At 51.1% G+C, this 22016-nt stretch overlaps 1 protein-coding gene across 4 annotated transcripts in view; it reads right to left on the bottom strand.

The window, feature by feature from the left end:
* ZHX2 (zinc fingers and homeoboxes 2) overlaps window positions 1–22016 on the bottom strand; it is a 162884-nt gene that overhangs the window by 71031 nt on the left and 69837 nt on the right. For 3 of the 4 annotated variants that reach the window (XM_060611239.3, XM_060611237.3, XM_078441587.2), the window contains exon 2: window positions 19040–19110. The gene's annotated coding sequence lies outside the window, so the exon portion shown is untranslated. Of the gene's footprint in view, window positions 1–19039; window positions 19111–19341; window positions 21175–22016 lie in introns of all 4 variants that reach the window. The other variant, XM_060611238.3, reaches the window with a different exon arrangement.

Here is a 22016-nt window from a genome sequence, read left to right as displayed (position 1 = left end):
TGCCCCTCCCCCACTCATGCTCTGTCTCTCTTCTCTCAAAATTCACATAAAAAATTAAAAAAAAAAAAAAAGATTCTCTCTCTGCCCCTCTCCTCCACTTGCACGTGCCCTCTGTAAAATAGAAAAAAAAAAAAAAATCCTTCACCTACTAGATGTCAGCAGCAACCCTGCCTGAAATTGTGATGAATCAAAAATGTCTCCAGGGGTACCTGGGTGGCTCAGTCAGCTGAGCGTCTGACATGGGTTCAGGTCATGATCTCACGGATCATGGGTTTGGGCCCCGCGTCGGGCTCTGTGCTAACAGCTCAGAGCCTGGAGCCTGCTTCACATTCTGTTTTCTTCTCTCTCTCTCTCTGCCCCTTCCCAGCTCATGCTCTCTCTCTCTCTCTCTCTCTCTCTCGAAAATACACAAACATTGGGGCACCTGGGTGGCTCAGTCGGTTAAGCGGCCAACTTCGGCTCAGGTCACGATCTCGCGGTTTGTGAGTTCGAGCCCCGCGTCGGGCTCTGTGCTGACTGCTCAGAGCCTGGAGCCTGTTTCCGATTCTGTGTCTCCCTCTCTGTCTGCCCCTCCCCCATTCATGCTCTGTCTCTGTCTCAAAAATAAATAAATGTTAAAAAAATTTTTTTTTTCAAAATACACAAACACTAAAAAATTAAAAAAAAAAAAAAAGTGTCCAGATGCTGCCAAATGTCCTCCGGGCAGGGGTGGGGAGAAAAAGTGCTCCCTCATGCCTCCCACTTCTGAGAAGCACTGTTTTAAACATTTTGTTGTCTGCTCTCAAGGTGAGAACTTTCAATGCCACCCCAAATCTCCCACATAAAACCTCACCCCCTGGGAGGGGCCTTCCCTTCACTAGGGCCTTCCCCCCAGGCCTCCCAAGGCCCCTGCATGTCCCCAGAGTTGGGTGTGTCTGCTTTGATCCCAGCCAAGCACTCCAGAGACGACAAATTCAACGTCTAGATGATTTTAAGCTGTCACCGACTTGCCAAATACCACACTGAACCAGGGCCTGCCTGTCTCCTGACGGTGGTAAGGTGGTAATCTGGGGACTTTCTCATGAGCCAGGAGGGTCTCACCAGGGGAGCCCTGACAGGCCACAACCCCATTTCTCCATCAGTGAGTCTGTCGGCTCTTCCTCCAAAACACCCCCCCCCACCTGCCCGCCTCCCACAGCTTCACTCCTGCACCCCTGGTCCAAGCTGTCATCGCCCTCCTAGTCGGGCTTCTCCCCAGCGAGCCAGTTCCCGCACGGCTGTAGAGCAGGATTTAACACATCCAAATCCTACCACGTCTGTCCGGCTCCCGCGGCTTCCCATTTTTGCTTGGAGCCCCCCGGTGTTGCTGCCAGTCTGCCTGCGGCCCTCGCCTCCACCCCAAAGGGGTGTCTTTAAGTGGAAGAATGAACCGCCAGCGGTGGGACGTGTAAGGACGAGGCAAGAGCAGGTGCCGGGCCCGGCACGGTGCTGGATTTGCTGGGCTGCGCGGGGCCCCGGGTGTCCCCCCAGCTCTCTCACGTGAGGGCGGGCTTCAGCGTGGCCAACATCACCCCCTCCGCTGGCCTCGGGTCCCACCTGACCAGGCCTAAGGGCTCTGGCTCCTCCTTCAGGCTCAGCCCCCTGAGCACGGAGAGTCAGCGCTGACGGGGGAACCCTGACATCCTCCCCCGACGGGCTTTTCTGGGACACAGCCCTGTCAGGTCGGCTGCAGTGCCGGTCTGGAAAATGCAAATCTGTTGCAACAGGACCCCGGTGGAGTAAGCCATGGGTTTTGCACATGCTTGTGCCCGAGGTCATCCGTGAGAAACCACAGGTGAACAGACCTCACCCACCTGAACCGAAATCCACAGAAAGACACGACACGCGCACATACACACATCTCAAATGAGTGCCGGCTACCTCAGTTTACCTTGTGCGTGACGAGTCACAACCGTCACAGCTGGTGTTACAGCTTTCGTCCCTCTACTACGCCACGGTGACCCACAAGTTGCCGCCTTCTGCCACCCAGTTCCTCAAACACACGGGTCTCGTGGCAAGGAAAAATGCTGTATTTACTGCAGTATTTGTGCATTTCTAAACCATGTGTAACGTGTAAAACCGTGCCACTGCTCTTATTAGGACAAAGTTTTTGGGAGTTGTGGCCCTAACTTCATCCTCCCCGCGATTGGGCCCGGTGATTTTTACTGTGCAGTTTTGCACAGTGTGGCAGATTTGAGGAACGCGGATGGGGCATCACAGTATAGCTGACTACATCCCACACCACCATCCGAGTATCACAGCAGCGGGCCGGAGTTCCTCGTGAAGCGGCCAGTCAGCTGAACAACGCACCCCGAACACTGTTTTCTCTTTTCACCTGAACTTCCCTTTTGCCTTGTTGTTGTTGCTTCCTGGGGATCGCACATCTGTCCCCATCCCCGCACAGACCATTAGGAGCTGTGCCTCCGCCTCTGTTTTCTTGGGAACCCAGGACAGAACACTGCACATGTAGGGGACAGCAAGTGCACCAGGGAGAAGGCGGGCTTGGGGTCCCTTAGAACAGGAAGAAAGCCAGCATGGCAGATGCTCAGTGGAGGAGACGGTAGGGGCTTGATGGGTAGGGAAGGGCGGGATCTTTTACTTAAGGTTTGGTCAGCCGGGGAAAGGAGTCTGAATTGCAGGGAGAAGCTGAATTGCAGGGAGAAGCTACTGGATGGTTATAATCCTTGGGAGTGATGTGATTTGGTTTGTATAGTAAAAAGGTAACTTCGGCAGAGGTGTGCAGGGTGGATTGCAAGCAAGACTGTAAGTGGGGGAAGGGGGGCCCATCAGGCCCAGGTGAAAGATGAGGTCTGGGCCAGGGTGGCAGAGGAGGCCTTGGAGGTGGCAGGCATCACAGTTGCCCCTGTGGACATGGAAGGAAAGGGAGAAGTTCTGCAGGACCCACGGTCCGGTTTTGTGCATTTTGTTATTTTGCAGTTTGGGGCAAGTCACTGTTCTCTAGCGAAAGGAAGAAAACACATAAAAAAAAAATTAATAGGGGCACCTGGGTGGCTCAGTCGGTTAAGCGTCCAACTTCGGTTCAGGTCATGATCTAACGGTTCGTGGGTTAGAGGCTCGCGTCGGGCTCTGTGCTGACAGCTCAGAGCCCGGAGCCTGCATTGGATTGTGTCTCCCTCTCTCTCTGCCCCTTCCCTGCTCACACTCTGTCTCTCAAAAATAAATAAGCATTAAAAAAAAATTTTTTTTTTTTTTAATTAATGAAGATTCTTGAGGGTGGAGGCAAAGTTGCAAAAGTGCAAAGCTCATCGGCTGGCTTTGGAATTAGAAATAAAAAGAGGGGTGTGTGGGTGTTTGACAAATTATGCAAGGAAAGGCGGTTGCTTCCATTCATCCCTTTCAGGGAACAATAACCACAACATGATAAGCCGCAGTGCAATGCTTGTCTAGGTCTGAAACGTGGCCAAAGAAAGGAAAGATTAATCACACAGGGAAGGCTGATATCTCAGGGGCAGATTAAGACAACAAGCTGGCAATTTTGAGTCTGATTAGAAACAGCTAAAATCAGAACTTCCAGTTAAGGACTATACTTTACGCAGCCCTCTTTTTTGAGGGGGGCTTGGGAGTAAGGAGCGAGATTGATTTAAGTTAATTAAGCCTAGTGCTTAATTAAGTGTTCTCAGATACAAACTGTATCCTTTTTGAATGGCTAATGCAAACCTGGGTTCACAGCTCCATTACATTTGCTGGCTGGAAGTTTTAAGGAGATGGGGAGGTTTCCATTAGGTATGTGAGCCCAGGCATTTTGCCAATACCGGAGTTATGGAGTGACAGGATGGGTGACTTAGGGAAGGGACAGATCTCCTGCTAAGGACAGTCAGGCAGCCTGGTAAAACAGGAAGGATCTAGATTTTGGGGTCAGATGGCTTCTCATCTCCACGGGGCCTCTCACCAGCAGGGTGACCTTGGCCATGTATCCTAACGGACTCCTCAATATTTTCATCATGCAAGACGCCTGTTGTGACTCCACCCTCACGCCCGATAAGGATTTTTGTCCACAAGCTACACTTATCAAACCCTACTTAATTTCCATTTATGATTAATCAAAAATGCACACAGTAATGGCAATAGGCAACATTTACCACATCCTTCGTATGTTCGTTCCAGGTACTACCGTAAGCACATGACATAGATGAAATGCTGAATCCTCTTACCGTTTCTAAGAGGTAAACACTATTATCCCCACTTTACAGAGGAGAAAACAGAGGCACAGAGGAATACAGTAACCTCCCCAAGGTCACACAGACAGTAAATGATAAAAAAGAAATCTGGACCCAAGATTCTGATTGAACACAAAGGAACAGTTTTAGTTTGTGTTGGCCTGGACCTCTTTTGTCTCTCCTAAGGGCCAGCAGCCAAAGTGTCACTGCTCTGGCCTTTGTTTTTTAAACTGGAAAACAGGTACCATCCCTGCTTTAACCTCCCTCGAGGAGTGAAAAGGCCCCACGTCAAGGTGCTTAGAAAGCTTTACAGGTATGTGGTGCATAAGGGTGACGATGGAGGGTTTGTGTGCTCAAGCTGGAGCCTGTGAGCAACACTCACGCGCCCAGCAAATGAACTGGTGGTGATAATGCATCTCAATCAGATGAACTTGGTCACGTAGGTCATTCAGTGTTAATCAAGTATTCGGATTTACAGAGATGGTGCCACTGCCTTCTGAGTCACCGGGTTCAGTGAACGCACTTTGGTAGTTGTGTGTGTGTGTGTGTGTGTGTGTGTGTGTGTGTGTGTGTGTGTTTTGGGGTATGACCTCAGGGGCTCTCTAACATGATGCTCCTGTCGTCAGAAGGGACCAAATGCTGGGGCAGCATCTGTTTTAGATGCTTTTTAGAGTGGTGCCAGGGTTTCACCTTTGCTTCTCTTGTGGCACGTTCTCCCCAATGTGCTTCTCAATCTCAGGCGTCCAAAGGGACAAGGACAGCTAGTATTTATTATGGTGTCCTTGCTGAATCCTTGCACGGGAAGCAGACGTTCACAGGCTCTGGAGGCCAACAGCCTGTGTCCAAGCCCCAGCGCCACCTTGGTGGGGCCTCTGGCTGGTCACTCTGTCCCTGAACATCAGCTTCCTATCTGTAAAAGTGGGGTAAGAACAGTACTTTCCTCAGAGTGGTTTTGAGGGTTCAGGGAGAGTTCTAGGAATGTGTCCAACTTCAGGGCAGTACTCAAGAATCTTAGTCCTTAATTTTAAACTCATTTACTTCTCATAACAGCCCCATCGGGGAGATAAGATTCTCTCCAGAGGCACAGAGAATTAGGTGAGTGACATATCCAAGGCCACATGTCTGCAAGAGGCAGAATGGGGATGTGAACACAGTCCCTAGGGCTGAGCTGCAGATCATTGGTGGTAAAGAGAGAGAGAGAGTGAGAAAGAGAGAGTGCGCTGGGCTGCACAGCTGGCTTTGCCACTCTGACAAAGTCACTTCAGCTCTCGTGGCCTCAGTTTCCTCATCTGTGAAATGGAATAATGCTAGTCCTTATTGTTATGAGTATCCAGTAGAGTGCAAAGTCAAGGTATTGGGCTACTATTAAATAAATGATGTGGAAGAAAAAAGAATTCCTTAGATAGACCTTCCTTTCATTTGACCTATATTTCTAGACAGACTGCCTTTAGGGCAAACCTTGGGTACCAAGTTCTGCCAGGAGACACATGGCCAACCTTGAGTTCCCAGGGCTGCGCTGTCCTTGCTGTCTAGAGAAGCAGCTTAGGACAAGCAGTACATCCAAACCAAGTGCTACTGGGGGTACACCAGGTCCCCCTCCCTGTAGTGACAGGTTCTACCTGTCACTGCAGACACCTCGGGGCAGGGATTAGGTATGATGTTGAAGACACAGACGCTGGCTTAAATGCCATGCACTGAGGACTCACTTTGAGGTCAAGGTCACCTTGTAGCTCTCAGACCAGAAGAAATCATAGGACTATTCCAAGTCTGCCTTTGAGGATTCCTCCTCTCAGATGGCTTGATGCTTTCATCTGGTGGATTTTGGGAAACATGTTACTGGTTACACTGATAGTCCCAAGTCTATATCCTTCCCTGTATCCATCCTACTCTTTTTTTAAAAAAATTTTAAATGTTTATTTACTTTTAAGAGAGAGAGCAAGTGAGCATGAGCAGGGGAGGGGCAGAGAGAGAAGGAGACACAGAATCTGAAGCAGGCTCCAGGCTGTCAGATCACAGAGTGATGCAGGGCTCAAACCCACAAACGTAAGGTCGTGGCCTGAGCCAAAGTCAGAAGCTTAACTGCTTAACCGACTGAGCCACCCAGGCGCCCCCCCAACCCATACTCTTTGACATGTAACCTTGTTGAGCTCTCCCACTGTGACTCTGGCCATGTGACTTGCTTTGTCCAACTGGAGGTTTGTTAGCAGACAGGATGCAAGCCAAGGCTTGCAAAAGCACAAGCACCTTTCAGATTGCACCCTTGCTCCTATGCCTGAGCAAGACTACTAGAGGGTCAGCCATGTGTGGGGCTTTATCCACTCACCCCTGTCATCCCAGCTGAGGTCATCTTAGATCAGCCAACCCCAAAGATGCGGGTAAATCCAGCCATGATCAGCAGAGCCACATAACCTTTAGCTAACCTCAGGTTCATGAGTGAACCCAATCCATGAAGGCTAAATCCTGTAGATTATGAGCTAAATAAATGCTTCTTGTTGTTCATGGGTGAGGTTGGTAGTTGCTTGTTATGAAGCACTATTGTGGTAATAAATAGCTGATACACACATACATATGTATATATTAAAAAATACAGTGCATTATGGCTATGGTTATAATTTGCTACACAATCTAAACCTTCCTTTCTCTGCTTTTGGAGAAACTGGGGCAAAATGTTTTCATATTGCATAGACATGCACACTGGATATAGACCCAGTCATATTATTCCAATGAAATCCTGATCCAAGAAAATGGAAAATTCTAAAGGCTTCTCTCCCCCCCTTAGGTCTCATGCTTCCTCTTCCAGTCCACTTATTTTAAATAAAAGCCCAATGTATATTTTAAATAGATAGATAAGGTCCCACTCAATGCCACGAATCTGCCCTTCAGATGGTCAACAAGACAGTGCTTCTCCTACAAATGCAGCTACTTAGTCCTCCTACTTAGAATTGCCCCTCTGCCTTCAAACCCCATCCTCTCTCCACGACTATACAGGAGCCTTCAAAGTACCTACAGCCGCTGCCTCCAGACAGCCCTCCCTGGAGCCACCAGCAGGGCACCCGTGCTCCCCCAGCACCACCGGTGTGCTCCGTGTGGTACTGCCCTTGGCGTTTTGTTAGGTGGCAAACTCAGAAAAACTGAATTCCAATCCCCTCTTACAAACAAGAAGCCTCGCAACTTCAGGCAAGTTCCCCAACCCCTCTGAGCCTCAGCCTCCTCGTCTACAACAAGGTGGAGATAATGAGAGTATCTATCTCACAGGACGAATGTGAGGATTAAATGAGATAGTACAGCACCAGCGCTCAGCATTGTGCGAGGCACAGTAAGCCCTTAATAGATGTGAGCTATTATTATAATTGTATGCATGGTACCATGGGAACCTGAAATCCTAGCTAGCAGTTATTTAATACTTACCATGTGCCTACTGTTTTGAGTATTTTAAGAACCGTTTTAGTGCTTTTTATACGTTTATTTCATTTTTTAAACCTCATGACAACAGTTAGGTTGTCCTATAGGTAGTGTTATCTCCAATTTATGGATGAAAAAACAGAGGCACAGAGAAGTTAAGTAACCTACCTAAGAGCATACAGCTAATAGATCACCATGATAGCACTCTCCACTCTCCCTACTTTATTACAGTTATTAACCCATCCTTCCCAATGGGGGTCTGGGATGTGTAATTAATTTGTGCCTTCTCAATGCTCAGCACATGTCAGACCATCATATTGGTGGAGGCTGCCACAGAATGTTCCGTGTCTCCTTGGTCTTTTCTCTTTCATCTCTAGCCCCCTTGAGGGCAGAGGACTGGGTCTCCTGATCCCTGCACCTGCTCCTTACTGAATCGACCGGGTGGGACCAGATGGCGCCTTGAAGAGGAAACGAGCCCCTTCTCACAGTGGTGCACACACGCTCTGGGCTCTCCACACGCCGTCTCGCAATCCAGCCTGATTCAAGGCACAGGAAGCAAACAAGGCTTTCAGCAGCCTCAGGCGAGCTGGGGTGAAATTAGTAGATTGGTGTACAAAGAAGCGTTTAATAATGCTATCACGCTACCCGTCCTCACGGAGCCGTTGTGACATTCTGCATTAAAAAAGTGACAACTCTCAATTGCTGCATGTAACGGAGGCCTGGCATCACATTGGCGCCCAGCCCCCAGAACACTTGCATTTTCTGGCGACGGATGGCACGCAGGGATCAGGGGAAACTGATGGCTTCATATAAAATGTCTTTGTAAACCCCCCTAAGCCCTTTGTAGTGTGGTGGTTCTTCTGCTCACCTGGCAGGAGCATAATTTTTGTTAAATATTAAGGAGCTGTTTGTTGAAATAATGTTGTCATGGTAACTGGGTGGGGGGAGGGGTGCTGAAATAGTCTGGTGCTGCCCGAATTACAGCATATTATTAATCAAGTGCGTGGTGCTATTTAATGAGTTTCCCTGTATGCCTCCCCATAACAATGAACGCAGAGGACCCAAGGACTTGGGGCTGTGTCTTTGTCACTCTTAAAGACGTGTTCTCTTGGGGCACCTGGGTGGCTCAAGCGGTTAAGCATCTGACTTCAGCTCAGGTCATGATCCTACAGTTTGTGGGTTCGAGCCCCGTATTGGGCTGTGTGCTGACAGCTCAGAGACTGGAGCCTGCTTTGGATGCTGTATGTCTCTCTCTCTGCTCCTCCCCCTGTCATGCTCGGTCTCTCTCAAAAATAAACATTAAAATTTGTTTTTTAAAAAGGCATGTTCTCTCACCCATTCCTGGTGCTGTGCTGTGTTTGCTGGATAGACGGATGGATGGACAGATGAATGCCAGAACCAAAATTTTAAATGGTTCTCATGAGAGCTGTTTCTGACCACTCTCCCACTTTACATTGGGAAGGAATTTTGCAGAGAGTTGGGGAAAGTCTGAGAAGGGGGAAGGCACAGCCAATGATTCCCTTGCCTGAAAAAATCAATGGAAACAACAGGGAGGCAAGGCAGGCGAGTGCAGACTCGGACTGCCTGGGCTCAAATCTCCATTCCATCTCCTCCCACTGTGTCACTCGTGAGCGAGTGGCCTGCTCTCCCAAGTGGCTTCTCCTCCATGGGTGTACCTGGCTGGTGAGGGGACGACAGGTGACGCTCTTACCCAGAGTAGGTGCCCAATCACATACTGACCACCACCCCTGTGTTCTCACCCCCGCCCGGAGGGGAAAACCCCAAGGGGGCCCCATGGTGCTTTCACGGTCTAAAGGTCTAAGTGGACCATGACCATATAGTACAGGATCCAAACCCAGGTCTGGTCGACTCAACTGCCTTGTTCTTTCTGAGGTTGGCAAACTTTTTCTGTAAAGGGCCAGATAGTAAATATTTTAGGCTTGCTGGGTCACATGCACTCTCTGTTGCGTGTGTGTGTGTGTGTGTGTATTTAAAATCCTTTAAAAATATAAAACCATTCTTAGCTCACAGGCTGCTCAGAGATAGGCATAGTTGGCTGATCCTTGCCATGCTGTCTTATGAGGAAACAGGAAAAAAGGAAAGCAAAGTTAAAGGAGATGTATACATGGCTTTTTCTCCCACTAAAAGTGGGCTGAAGCTACACATAAAAAAGAAAAACTTGGGTCCGGCAATTTTACTTTAAAAATCAAAATAAAACCAGCCCTGGTGATTTCTTGGGAGTCCTGCAAGGCTCGTTTTCTGGTTTATGAAGGGAGGCATGGAAAAGTGAGGTGACCGGGGCCAAGGTCACACGGCTAGTGAAGGACAGAGCCGGCACATAAACCCTAGGGGGTCTGGTGCCAGAGAACTTCACCACCACTCCATCCATCTGCCTCCACTCTGTTTTCTGTTATTCCAACACTCCTGACATCTTCCACCAGCTGACCTGGTAAAGAGCCAGACTCTGGGGTCTGGCAGACCTGTGATCCAGCCCCAAGTCTACTGTCACTGAATGTGTCACTTTGGAAGTGACTCATTTTTTGGTGCCTCAGTTTCCTTGATGGTAAAATGGGGGTTATTTGCTGTACCCTGCCTCTGGGTGGTTAGGAGTTTAGCAAATGGCCTTGGTCATGGCAAATATTGCCTAAATATTACAACACTAATGACAATAGCTGTGGCAGGCAGAAAAACAGCCCCCAGACATGCCCAGGCCCTAATCTCCAGAGCCTGTGAATGTTACTTTAAATGACAAAGAGGAATTAAGGTGGCTAATCAGCTGACCTTAAAATAAAGGGAATATCCTGGATCACAAGAGTCGTTAGAGATTGAAAAGAGATGCGGAAAAGTCAGCTTCAGAGTAATGCAGCAGGAGGGAAACTCAACTGGCCATCGCTGGCTTTGAAGATGGAAGAACCATGAACTAAGGAATAGGGAAGCTTCTAGCAGCTGGAAAAGGCAAGCCATGGATTCTCTACTAGAGTCTCCAAAAAGGAATGCATCTTGTTGACACCCTGATGGTAGCTCAGCGAGACCCATTTCAGACTTCTGACCTCGAGAACAGTGTGAGTGGTTTCAGGCACGAAGAGCGACTGGAACCAGGGAACAGATACCCTGTTGGCCATACAAAGGAGAAGCCTCATCAGCTGAGAGCTCGCTTAAAGCAAAGATAGCATCCTGCCCAGGCTGGTGGGTGAGCCAGCCTCCCCTGTACACTCACTGATGCTGCTCAAACAGCAATCCTTGGCTTAGGCATGGACACGTGACCCGAACCCCTCAACCCCAGGGCATCTGCTAGGATGGCCACCAAAGCAAAGCTCTCTTTCTGTGGGGGTTGCCGAGAGAAGCTGCTGGATCTTTGGGGGGAAAACTTGCCTGAGCGAAGCCCACACAAGAAATCTGAGTCTAGAGACAGAGAGAAGCGATGCCTGCTGACATTGTTTAGATCCAGCTGGGCTCAGGGCCAGAGCAGCTCAGACTTTTCAATTACATGAACTGCTTTTTTGTTTTTTATACTTCCGTCAATTTGAATTAGATCTCTAAGCTTGTAACCAAAAGTCTGACTAATATAATTGAATATCCACTTGAGCCTTGTTACCTCCCAGTTCCAGGTGTTATCATTTCCTTGGCCAATAAACTGTGGGCTCTGAAATAACACGGAACAGGGTTCAGGGCAGGGCACCAGGGCAAGTGTTAGATGGACAGAAGGGGAAGGTGGGAGGCCATCTCTCCTGTTCAACTCAGATACAGAGTCTATTGCTGCTGGAGGAAGGAGCAGAGGACCCCTCACGTGCTGAGTGGGAGTGTGGTTTGAACCCGCACCTGGATTGTGCAGAACCGCCCGCCTTTTATGGGGTCTTTATGTCCAGTCGGGCAGGGCACCTGGGACAGCGGAAGCTCCGTTTCCTGACTGAGTTGTTTTTTCCGGTCTTGCCTCTTAAATGTGGATAGTGTCCCCGGGTTCTGTCCCCTGCTCTGAGCAGTCCCTGAGAGAGAATGCAATCACCCCATGGCCTTGCCTTGCTCCTCTGTCAGCTGTCTGTCCATCTCACTCCTTCCCAGTAGGCCTGAGGGATGTGGCACATGCCCTTTGGGAATGGTGACAGTCGCCCATGTTGATTTTTCACAGGACAGTGGGGGGGGGGGGGCGGGGGGGCACGGGATGGTGAGGCCACAGCTGGGGAGGGTGATGCAATTTGTAAACAACCCAGTTGATGGCCTTCTCTTCCTCCCCCAGGACCACCCGTCAGGTTGACAACCACTGACCTCTGGGTGGAGGACTCCGGAATGAAGCCCTCCTGTCCTGGGCTCGCTTATGCCCATGTTGGACATCCCCAATAGGATGAGGACACGAATACTAATACTAAAAGTTAATATCAAGACCACTGCTACCGTAGGGCAAGGTTGCCCCTACTAAGCACTCTCCGTGAGCACAGCTCCTAACGCTACATGTCCTGACCGAACAGCCTCTCAGGCAGCTAATAACTGTGTAATCCCCATTATATAGAAGACGCTGAAGCTCTGGAAAAGGAAATGACCCCTCCAGGGTCACACGGCTAGCAAATGGTGGAGTTGGGATTTGGATTCATGCCATGTGGACTCCCGAGACCACGTGCCTGATCACTTGCTCTATGCTGCCCACCCCGGTCCCTGGGCGTCCCACAAGTGCGTCAGCTACTACCTTCCCAGCGCCTTCTGTACTAACTGGCACGTTTTCTCTATCTGTTCACTACCACGCTCAGCAGGATCTCCCTCAGATTCCCAAGCCAGGAGTGTAGGGCTCCCTCTGGACTCCTCCGTCCCCACTTTCTGTGTTCAAGACCAGTCGATGCTTTCTCTGAACTGGTACGCTGGGGGCAACTCCCCGCGCTTCGCCTCTGCCGTGACTGTCCGTCACAGTTCACACAGTCACACCTTCTCTCCAGGGCCATCTCTCTGCAGCTGCCTCCAACTGCGTCTTGCCTGTGATCTGTCTTACCTGCAGCCTACTCCCTGCACCGTGACCACGTCGTGCATCACATCACCTGCTTGGTTTCCAACTTCCGACAGCTGTGTATTGCTTCCTGCGGAGTCCAATCCTGACCATGGCGTTTGAGGATCTCCAGGCTTTGACTCATCCAAGCTTGCCCATCTCAACTGCCTCGTGCTCCTCCCTCAGGCTGCACCTGCTCCAGCAACGCCAGACTTCTGGCATCCTCCAAATGTCCCAGGTGCCCTCTCCCTCTGCATCTCTGCCCATGATTCCACAGCCACCTATCTGCAGAAATTCTCCCCCTCCCTCAGGCTCTAGTTGAAAGCCTCCCGAACCCACAGGCAGAAGGAAGGATGTTGTTTCTGTGGGCAGAAACTTAAAATCTTGCTGGTGTCAATCAGGCTATCACATGACACACTGATTTCTGCATTTCTTACTGATTTTGATTTACTCACTCTGTGCCAGTCCCTGTTCTAAGCACATACCATAAACTCAGGAGTCCTAACTACCCTGTGAGCTGGCCCATTTTACAGATGAAGAAACTGATGCACACAGAAGTTGAATAACTTGGCCAACACTGGGGTCAGTGAGGGTGGACCTGGGATTCTAACCCAGCCAGTCCAGCTCCAGAGCCCATGGTCTTAATGACCCTGTGGCACTGAGTGGTGGCGCCATAAGGTCCATGGGGATCCAAAGAGGGGACAGGGGCCTCAGAGGAAGCTGCAGGACTTGCTGAGTTTCAAGTGCTAAGGAGACAGCCCTGGCTGCCCAGGTCTCCAGGTGACAGCTCCCCAGGAGAGCCTATGCTGGCTGTCCCCCCTCCCCCCCAACCACAAGGCCTCCCCTCTGCTCCAAGCACTCTCAGCCCCATCCTCAGGAGGGAGAAGACGAGGCTGGACAAGGATGAGGACAGGGACCCACAGCACAGTCATCACACAGGGAGTGGAGGCTCAGGGGAAAGAAGGGGAGGGAGGGTGAGGGGTCCACGCCCCTCCTCCCCTGCCTGTGGGGCAGTGGGCAGGCTGCTGGCCAGGCCTTCTCCTGGGGCAGGGAAGATGAGGCTTCTGGCAGGGGAGCAGGGCACGGGCTACAGAGCGGTTCTGTTCCAGTCCAAGGAGAAGCACGAGGCTGTCCACACCGGGGCCAGAGAAGGTGGGACAGATGCTCCAGGCACCAGAACAAAGGGCACGCGCTTGCCCAGTGCCCCCTTAGAACCTCTACTCTCAGCCAACAACCCAGGAGTCCTGACCAGCTCCCCTGGGCCTCCCAGGCCTGTTCCCCCACCCTGGGCTCCTGTGACTGGGGAGTATTGCCCCTCCGGCCACGTGGGTTCCTCTCCCTGCCTCTCATAGATTCAATTGGTCTTGATTTCTTTAAGTGAGAACTTCTTTCTCCTGAAGATTCTCAGGGACTAAGGCCCCAACTGGAGTTCCATTTCCAATTTCCTACCCATTTTTAACAAGTAGATCCCCTCTTTGACACGCTCACACCCAAATTCACTTGGTATCAATTCGGCATTTTTCCACCTTTGCTGTCCCGACTCTCCCTATGGAGGGAGCGGTATTTGGGTGTTGACACCTGCTGAATTAAAGGGAAGACAGGGGACACGGTCTAGTCATCCTCTAGGGAGACCTGCAACCACAGGCTTCACGCACGTGCCCGTCGGGACCCTTGGAGCATCAGCTCCTACACCCAGACGACCGAGAGCAACTCCAGTTGAAGGTTTAAGTGGACTTTCCCATTGAAAAATCATTGGAAATAAAAAGGAAGAGGCTCTGAAAAACAGGAGTCATTTGAAAAGTATGATACTATTTTAAAAAAATCTATCTGTAACAGCATTTTCTCGAACATATTGTAAGAAGAAAGCTATGCTTTCAGGGGACTATAGATAGGAGGTGGTACAGGGGAGAAGAAATAGCATTTTTTGACCAGCTTTTGTGTGCACAATCCTGCTAGGTCTCTTCTGCGTTTTTATCTCATTTACTCTCCCAAACAGCCCTATGGGGTGTATTATTTCCCCATTTTACAGATCAGGAAGCTCAGGGAAAATCTAGTTCTGGACTGTTTTGTCTCATCTTGTGCATATAATTCTGGAAAAACAGCTTATTCCTGGCTAGTGCAGCCAACTCTAATTCAAATTCTCTGGCAATTTGAAATAGAAGTCAAGCTGCCCATTGAATGGTTTTGTACCTCAAAAACACTCTGCCTTTATCAGAGTTTCTTTTGGTGGTATCCATACTTTGCACACAAACAGAGTAGGTCGTGCCAGAAGTACAGGTCAGCTGCGCTCAGCCCTACGGTCAGACTTGCGAAGCACAGATCACTGTGGCCCCTGTACTGGGACCAGCGAACTACTTGCGAGTTCATTTCATTGCATTCACCGAAAGGTAACAAAGCTCCTGAATGTAGCAGACGCCCAAAGATTAAGACTCTTCACTCACTCGGGTGGGTTCTAAAGTGGGCCAGATTAATGAGGTTTTGCTGTGCTGTGCCTCTCTGATGCAAAACAAGGCTGTTGATATAAAACATGAAGCACGGGGTGGGGTGCGGGGGGGGGGGGGGGGGAGTGCAGGCATGCCAAAAACTGCCACAGATGCTACTGTCCTCTGCCTGAGCAGACATCACTAATCCATTGCCCCACACCATTTCTTAGATAGTCCTCAGAATCCTTCTCAATATCCTGCCCCTGGCGGCCAAGACCAGTTGATCAGCGTTGGCAGAAGATGAAATCTATTTACCATCCCTGACCTAGCCTGGTCACCTTATCTAAATAGAGGTGGCACAGAAGCTGAGAGAAGCTGTGTGACTGATGGAGCTCCCTCTTTGAAGCTGGCCAGGAAAGCCCCTCCTCCCTGTATCCTTCCCACTAAAGGCAGAAGTAAAATTGAGGTCACTTGGCAAAATGTTAGACATCTTTGAAGATCCCCTAGGCACAGGGTCAGTGCTTGTGTGCTAAGTGATTCTGGCTCACTACGGTCCTGCTATCCAGCTAGGATCACGGTGTGACAGGCAGGGGAGGCGAAAGGTGGGTCCCTGAGCAAGCCCATCCTGCAGTCCAGGTCTATTACTAAAGCCTGATAAATGTTTCAGGCAAATGCAATTTTTTTTAAGGTAAAAGCAACAGCAAAGAGTTTATTGAAAGGGAAAGCACACACTCAAGAAGGGAGTGCCAGCTCTGAGAGGGAGCCACCCCAGGAAGCCTGGGTCTCACCCACTTACTGGGACGTTAAAGGGAGCCGTTGAATGTTCACGGGAGGGATGGGGGATTTTTTCCTTTAATGTTGGAGGAGCTTTGAGGGACTTTGCACATACCTAGTTTTGGTCACTTGATGCATGTGTCCTGGCACTTGCCAGGAGTATACCCTGAATATCGAGTATACTCTGTGCCCTTGAGTGCCCCTGGTGGACGGGTCGTTCTCAGTCCTTTAAGGCACTTAGGCGCATGTGTGGGTCTCAAAAAAAACAAAAACAAAAAACGAAAAAGGAGCCTGGGCATTTTATTCTTTAGTCAGGTCCCTGACTACTTGTAGGCCGAATGTTGCTTAATGCATGACATCCTGTTTTTTTATTGTTCCCTCATCCCTATTCTAACCTGCCTATAACACCATCACCCTGCCTCTCTGCACAGCTGGCTCTCCTTAGGGTCCCTGGCTCCCCACACCTGCATGACTCACACATGTAGCAGGCCCTCCTTTACCCATTTTGGAGATGCCGGACCCTCTCTGCCTGTGGCGCCCGGCCCATACCGGAACAAGCCGGATAGCATCCTGGGCCATTGTATCCTGCCTCAGACATGGTTTCAGAGGCGGCCGCTCGAAGGTGCCAGCAGCGCGTCCCCATTTAGCCTGACTGCCGACTCTAGTCTTCGGCAGTCAAGGCTGCCTCGGTGTCTCTTACGGGTGTGTACCCACACCAGCCCACAGGGGCCCTCCCTGGAAATGCCCTCCAGACTCTCCTAGGTCTGCTTTCAGGGCAAATATGGGCATTTTGTGGAGTCTGAGGCTGGAGTTAGGCAGATGCCAGCTACACCCAGTTCAGGCAAGTGCAAATTTTTATCTGGAACCTGCTACAGGTCCTGGTGTAGTGGGTGGTGCCTGCATCGTTCGGAGAACTGGTCTCCCAGTGGAGGCGGCGTCACCAGGGAGGGGACAGGGAACGGGCTTCGGCTGGGAGGCTTGAGATTATGCTACCCGAGCTCCCATCTTTAGTGGTTTTCTGTCCGCATCAACAGAATCTTTCTTTTGTACAGTGCTTTTCAAGTTGTTAAGACCATTTCTGCAAAAGAAGAAGGCTTGCACTGGGTTCCCTTTCACTGGGGGACAGGGAGGTCCGGAGACGTTGGACCACTTTCCAGGAGGGCCCCCAACAAGTAATAAATGGCTGAGCTGCCCTTGCCTTTGGAAGGGTGCCAGGACTACAATGTCCCATCAGAGGGAGAGCAGGAAAAATAGAGCTGCCTTGATCACCTCCTCACAGCATCACCGTCTTAGAGAGTGGGCTCAGGGGTGAGATTGCTTCCCTGTCCCCCCGCCCTCCAGCTGAGCCAGGTCTTCTGACTCCCAGCCCAGAGCTCTCTCCTCTGACTCATGCTGTCCCATCACTGAGCCTACCCCAACACTGGACACTGTCCTGTCCCAACACTGAACCTTAATTCAGGGTCATGCCCCACATGTAGAACAAAAATAGGGCTCAGGGCTATTGGCACTTACTATGTCCTGGCCTATGGCCCAGCAGCTAGTGGAAGAGGCGAGATTTGAACCTGGGAAGATCGATTCCGGGGGCCCCGCTCCTCTTAACTAGACATCACCTCCCCGGGTGCCTCCTCGTTGTTTTCCCTTTCAGTCATCTGACAATCACTTACTGAGCACCTACTATGTGCCAGCTCCTGTGAATCAAAGAACACAGCCCCTGTCCTCAAAGCCCCACTCCTGTTTGAAGATTTGCCAAGGAAGCATCAAGCCATGGCTCAAAAGCATTGTTCAGCCCTCTGTTCCCATTGCTGGTCTTCAATACCCCCTCTCCACCGCCCCCAGCACCCCCCCACCCCCAGCGCTCAGGACTCAGCTGAACAGACAGCCTATGCACAGCGACTGTCAAACTCAATCTTATCCATGCTGTCAGTTTCTTAAAGAAAAACCCCATCTCTGGCCTCCCACTGCACCCTGCCCTCAGGGGCCCTTGATAAATATTTACAGCTGCAGCTGACCCAGGCCCAGGGGAAGAAGGCCCAGTGACAAAGCACAAAGGAAGCCTGGGGGCTCATTACTCAGACCTTCCCCTTCACAGTGGGTGTCCCTCGCGCATACTGTCCCCACCTGGGTCTGGGTGCAATTCTTCTCACGCTAGCTTGAGTCTGGGGTACTGGTCTTGCCAAAGTGCCCCACCCCCCTTAGGAAGCCACCCTCACTGTCCCCCCCACAGCCTGGGGGACTGGGGGGGCTCCAGTGTCCCCCACGCCTTGTTTTCGGGTCTGTGTCGCCTGGATCAAAGCTCTAGATGGTGTGACTAGCCAGTCAATCTTTCGGTGGTCCTGGCATGGGACAGGAGCCTCTGGCCAAAACCCCCACCACGCTTGGAGAGCTGCCCACCCCATCACGTTCACAACGTGCTGTGTGATATGTGTGTCTGTCTGGTGGCAGTTCAGGTACAGCAGGGGCCGGTGGACGACAAGTCATAGAAGAGCTGAGGATCATCTCATCCAGCAACTTCCAAACAGTTTTACAGCAGAACCACACCAAACAGGTAGTGCTGAGAGAGTGCACACTCACAAGCCCCCTCACTCTCCCTAAGTCCGCCACCCCTCACCCTAGAACCCCTGGGGGTTCTAGGTCATCATGGAACAGTCTGTAAAACACTAGTCAAAACCACTCCTTCCTTCAACACCGATGCTTCTGCAACCTGCACTTGAATTCTGCCAGTGACAGGGAACTCACTACTTCCAGTGGACACCTACGTCACCTTTGCATGCCTCTTCTGGTAGGAATTTTTCCTTAGGTTGAGTCAACAGCTGCCCACTTTTCTTCAATGACAGCCCTTCATATGTGCAAAGGTGGCTTTCTCACCTCACCTCCTCAGGTCTCCGCAGGACGATGGGTTACAAACTGGAGGGGACCAGGTAATGTCCTCTCTCTTCTAAGAATACCTCCCTAATCCTGGTTAAAGGCTCCCTGAAAACAATTCCAGGCCCAGGCCCTCAGGATGGTGCATCTGAGCAGAGAAAGGAAGCCCAGCCACCTACCTACACACTCTGTTTGCTTCTAGGGAGGGACTGGCAGGACCCCTCTGAATTGCGAGGGACTCACACCTAGCTTCTCTGTGCCATTTCCAGGTGCATCTGGAGGGAAGCGGTTTGAAGCTGCAAAAGTCGGACGCCCTCAGGACAGGCTCCAGGACCGGCCGCCCGCACCCCCTGCTCATCCCCTTCCCCTTCTGGAAATCCAGCTGAGGTTGCATCCAACGCATTGTCACTCACCAGTCCCGGGTTGCTTACATCCTGGGAATCTTGGTATGCTTGAACTCCAAGAGCAGCCAGTGTGTCAAGACCTACGAAGAGGAGAAACTCAGTGTTAAAAGCCGGGCCGACCACCTGGGGGTCCAACTCTCTTTCCAGGCGGGATGGAGGACTGGGAGACTGCGATGGAGACGGGGGTCGGGGGGGCGCGGGGAGAAAGGAAAGTAAATGATAAGGACAAAGCTGCTCGTGAAACCAACCTCAAAACCTCTGGGCTTTGTGGGGATGCTGAGAGGAGAGGGGAGAAACAAAAAGCCCCTCACCCTGGGTGAGTCAGCAGCTTGTTGGGAAGCAGGCCTTTTAGGAGGGGAAACCAAAAGCAGGATCGGATGGGGTGGGGTGGGGAGGTGTCCCGATCCTCACTCCGGCTCTCCTGGAGTCTTGGGTGTCTGCTCCTAGCAGCGGCTGGCCGGCCGTGGTTCCATTTTGATGAAGGTGAGGGGGAAGAGGCCTGGGCACAGGCCTCCAGTCAAAAAGGCACCGCAGTCCTTAAAGCAGAAGCCCCAAATGCGTATTTATATCCTGGGAGGCTCCTGCCAAGCGAACCCCGTGTGCTTTGAAAATTCCTCTGGAGAGCTGTAGCCGGAGGAATAAGGCGTGTGCCCGGCTCCGAGGCTGCATTCCCAGCATGGCAAGTTGAGGCCTGAGCTCTAGAGGTTTCTGCAGCCGGCGGAGGCCCACCTGCGGCGCACGTGTGTGTGTGGAGCTGCGTGCTGATGAGCCGTGGAGGCCACTCTCCTCACTCCCCACACCCAGGCCGCCTCTAAAGCAAAACTTGTTTTTTCTTGTTTCCCTACGAATTCAGAGGTGAGCAGAGGTTTCTCTTATTCATCGATGCCTGTTTGCAAGGAAGAACCTTTTCACCGGGGAGAAAAAAGAATCTTCATGGCAATAGTTGCCGTCGTACACCTGCTCTGTGTTCTTGTTCTTCAAGAGGGAAGTCGCGTCACCTGGGAGCTGGTGGAGAGAACAGCGTCGCAGACCCCACCCAGCCCTACAGCGTCAGAACCTGCCTCCCAACAAGCCTCTCGGGTGATTTCTGGGCATACTAAAGCCCGCCAGGTTCTCATCCATAATCTCGGAAGGAATAGTAATATCCGTCAGTAACCGTGGAAGAAAGGAAGTCATAGCCCATTCTCCAGGTGAGGAAACAGGCTCACGAGGCCACAACTCGCTTACTGCTGGTGACTGGTAGAGCTGAGCCAAGCCCGTGCTCGTGTGATTCCCAAGCCGGTGTTCCTTTCCACTGCGTGATCTCGTGATCTCGGGGAAGCAGAATGCGAGGGGGAAGGGATGGGCAGGCCCAGCCGGGTGGGAGGGCTGGGGAAGGGCAGTGGGGGGCCGGGGGATGACCTCAGGCCCCAGAGAGGGAGGGTCCTGGGTGTCCTGGAGAGCCTTCAGAGAGGGAGGCGTTGCATGCTGCACACTGATTTCCTCCTCCTCACTTTTTGTGAGGGCCCACAAAATTTCCCAGTTAAAGGTTCTGGGCCTTCCTCCTGCAGGAGAATTCAAGCTTCTGTGTTAATCCCAGCGATTAATTTATTTGGATAGCAGGGAGTTTGGGGCTCCTGCCCACTGCACTTAGAACTAACCATCCAGTGGAAGAAGGTCCCGGGAGACCAGCTAGCCTTAGTATTCCAGGCACTGACTTGTGGGAGGGACAATACTCTGTGAAGCCCATTTTAGTTTAGAAAGAGCTTTTTATCCATTAACTAATCGCTTAAAAGAACTTGGGAGAGGTGCCTGGGTGGCTCAGTCAGTTAAGCGGCCGACTTTGGCTCAGGTCATGATCTCAGAGCTCAAAGGCTCGTGAGTTCGAGCCCCGCTTCGGGCTCTGTGCTGACAGCTCAAAGCCTGGAGCCTGCTTCTGATTCTGTGTCTCTCTTTCTCTCTGCCCCTCCCCTGCTTGCACTCTGTCTCTCTCTCACAAAAATAAACATTAAAAAAAATTAAAAAAAAAAAAGAACTTGGGAGAGTGTCATCAGTGCTATTTTGCAGTTGAGGAAAATGAGGCACAGAGAGGTTAAGTGATTTTCCTGAGGTCACACAGCTTGTGGGCAGGCTGGGGTTGAGGTCCTCTGACGGCTCAGCTGCTCCTGATGGGGAAAGAGATCATGTCTGTCACAGGCTTATGATGCTCTCACTTAGTTTTGCCTAACTCCCCATGGCCTTGCTCTACACTCAGCTCACAGAAAGGGTTTGCTGAATAGACTCATGGACCAAGAAGAAAATGGTCCACAGCCCACACAGGGTGTGTGACTGTTACCTTTCTCCATGGAAACTGGCCAGCTGGCCTTCTTGGCTTATCAGGTAGTCACGTATTACACTATGTATCGTTCCTTCTAGTGCACTGGCTTCCATAAAGCAGATGAGCTCACACAGGTTATATAGGGGAAGGATGTCAACAAAATCTGGAGGTGGCAGCAGTTCACAGGCAAATGCTCCCAGTACACGAATGCCTTGCCCCAGTGACGCCAGCCGGATGCAAAGCACACCCCCCCCCCCCCACCCCTGGGGAAGCCTGAGTGAGCAAGGCAAGCCTGGAGGCCTCGCTGTCCAGTCGCCCTACGTGCTCCACACTCCTCCTCTCGGCTCAGCGTGGCCACATGCTGTCTTAGAAGCTCCTGTTGCTCGGGCCTCACGGATCTTTGTGCAAAGGCCAAGGGCTAGACCACCCGTCTCTGCTACCCTGTGGCAACAGCTGCAGCTGTCCTCACCTGGAACTTCTGACAAAGGCGTTGTCCCCTCCTGCCTTCGCAGCCTCAACCCTTCTCTAGCCCCTCCCATCAATCCCCCCTCTTCCTTTTTAAAATATAGCCCCTGTAGTGACTCGGGCCCTAAGTTACTGATTTTTTTTTTTAAATTCAAAATCTAGCATGCCCTTTGAACTGTGTTTGTTTCAATACTAGGATTGAGCTTTATTACAGAGTTGCATGGA

The sequence above is a fragment of the Panthera onca genome, chromosome F2, assembly GCF_046562875.1.
Source record: "Panthera onca isolate mPanOnc1 chromosome F2, mPanOnc1 haplotype 2, whole genome shotgun sequence".
NCBI lineage: Eukaryota > Metazoa > Chordata > Mammalia > Carnivora > Felidae > Panthera > Panthera onca.
This window is presented reverse-complemented; position numbering and strand designations above follow the sequence as displayed.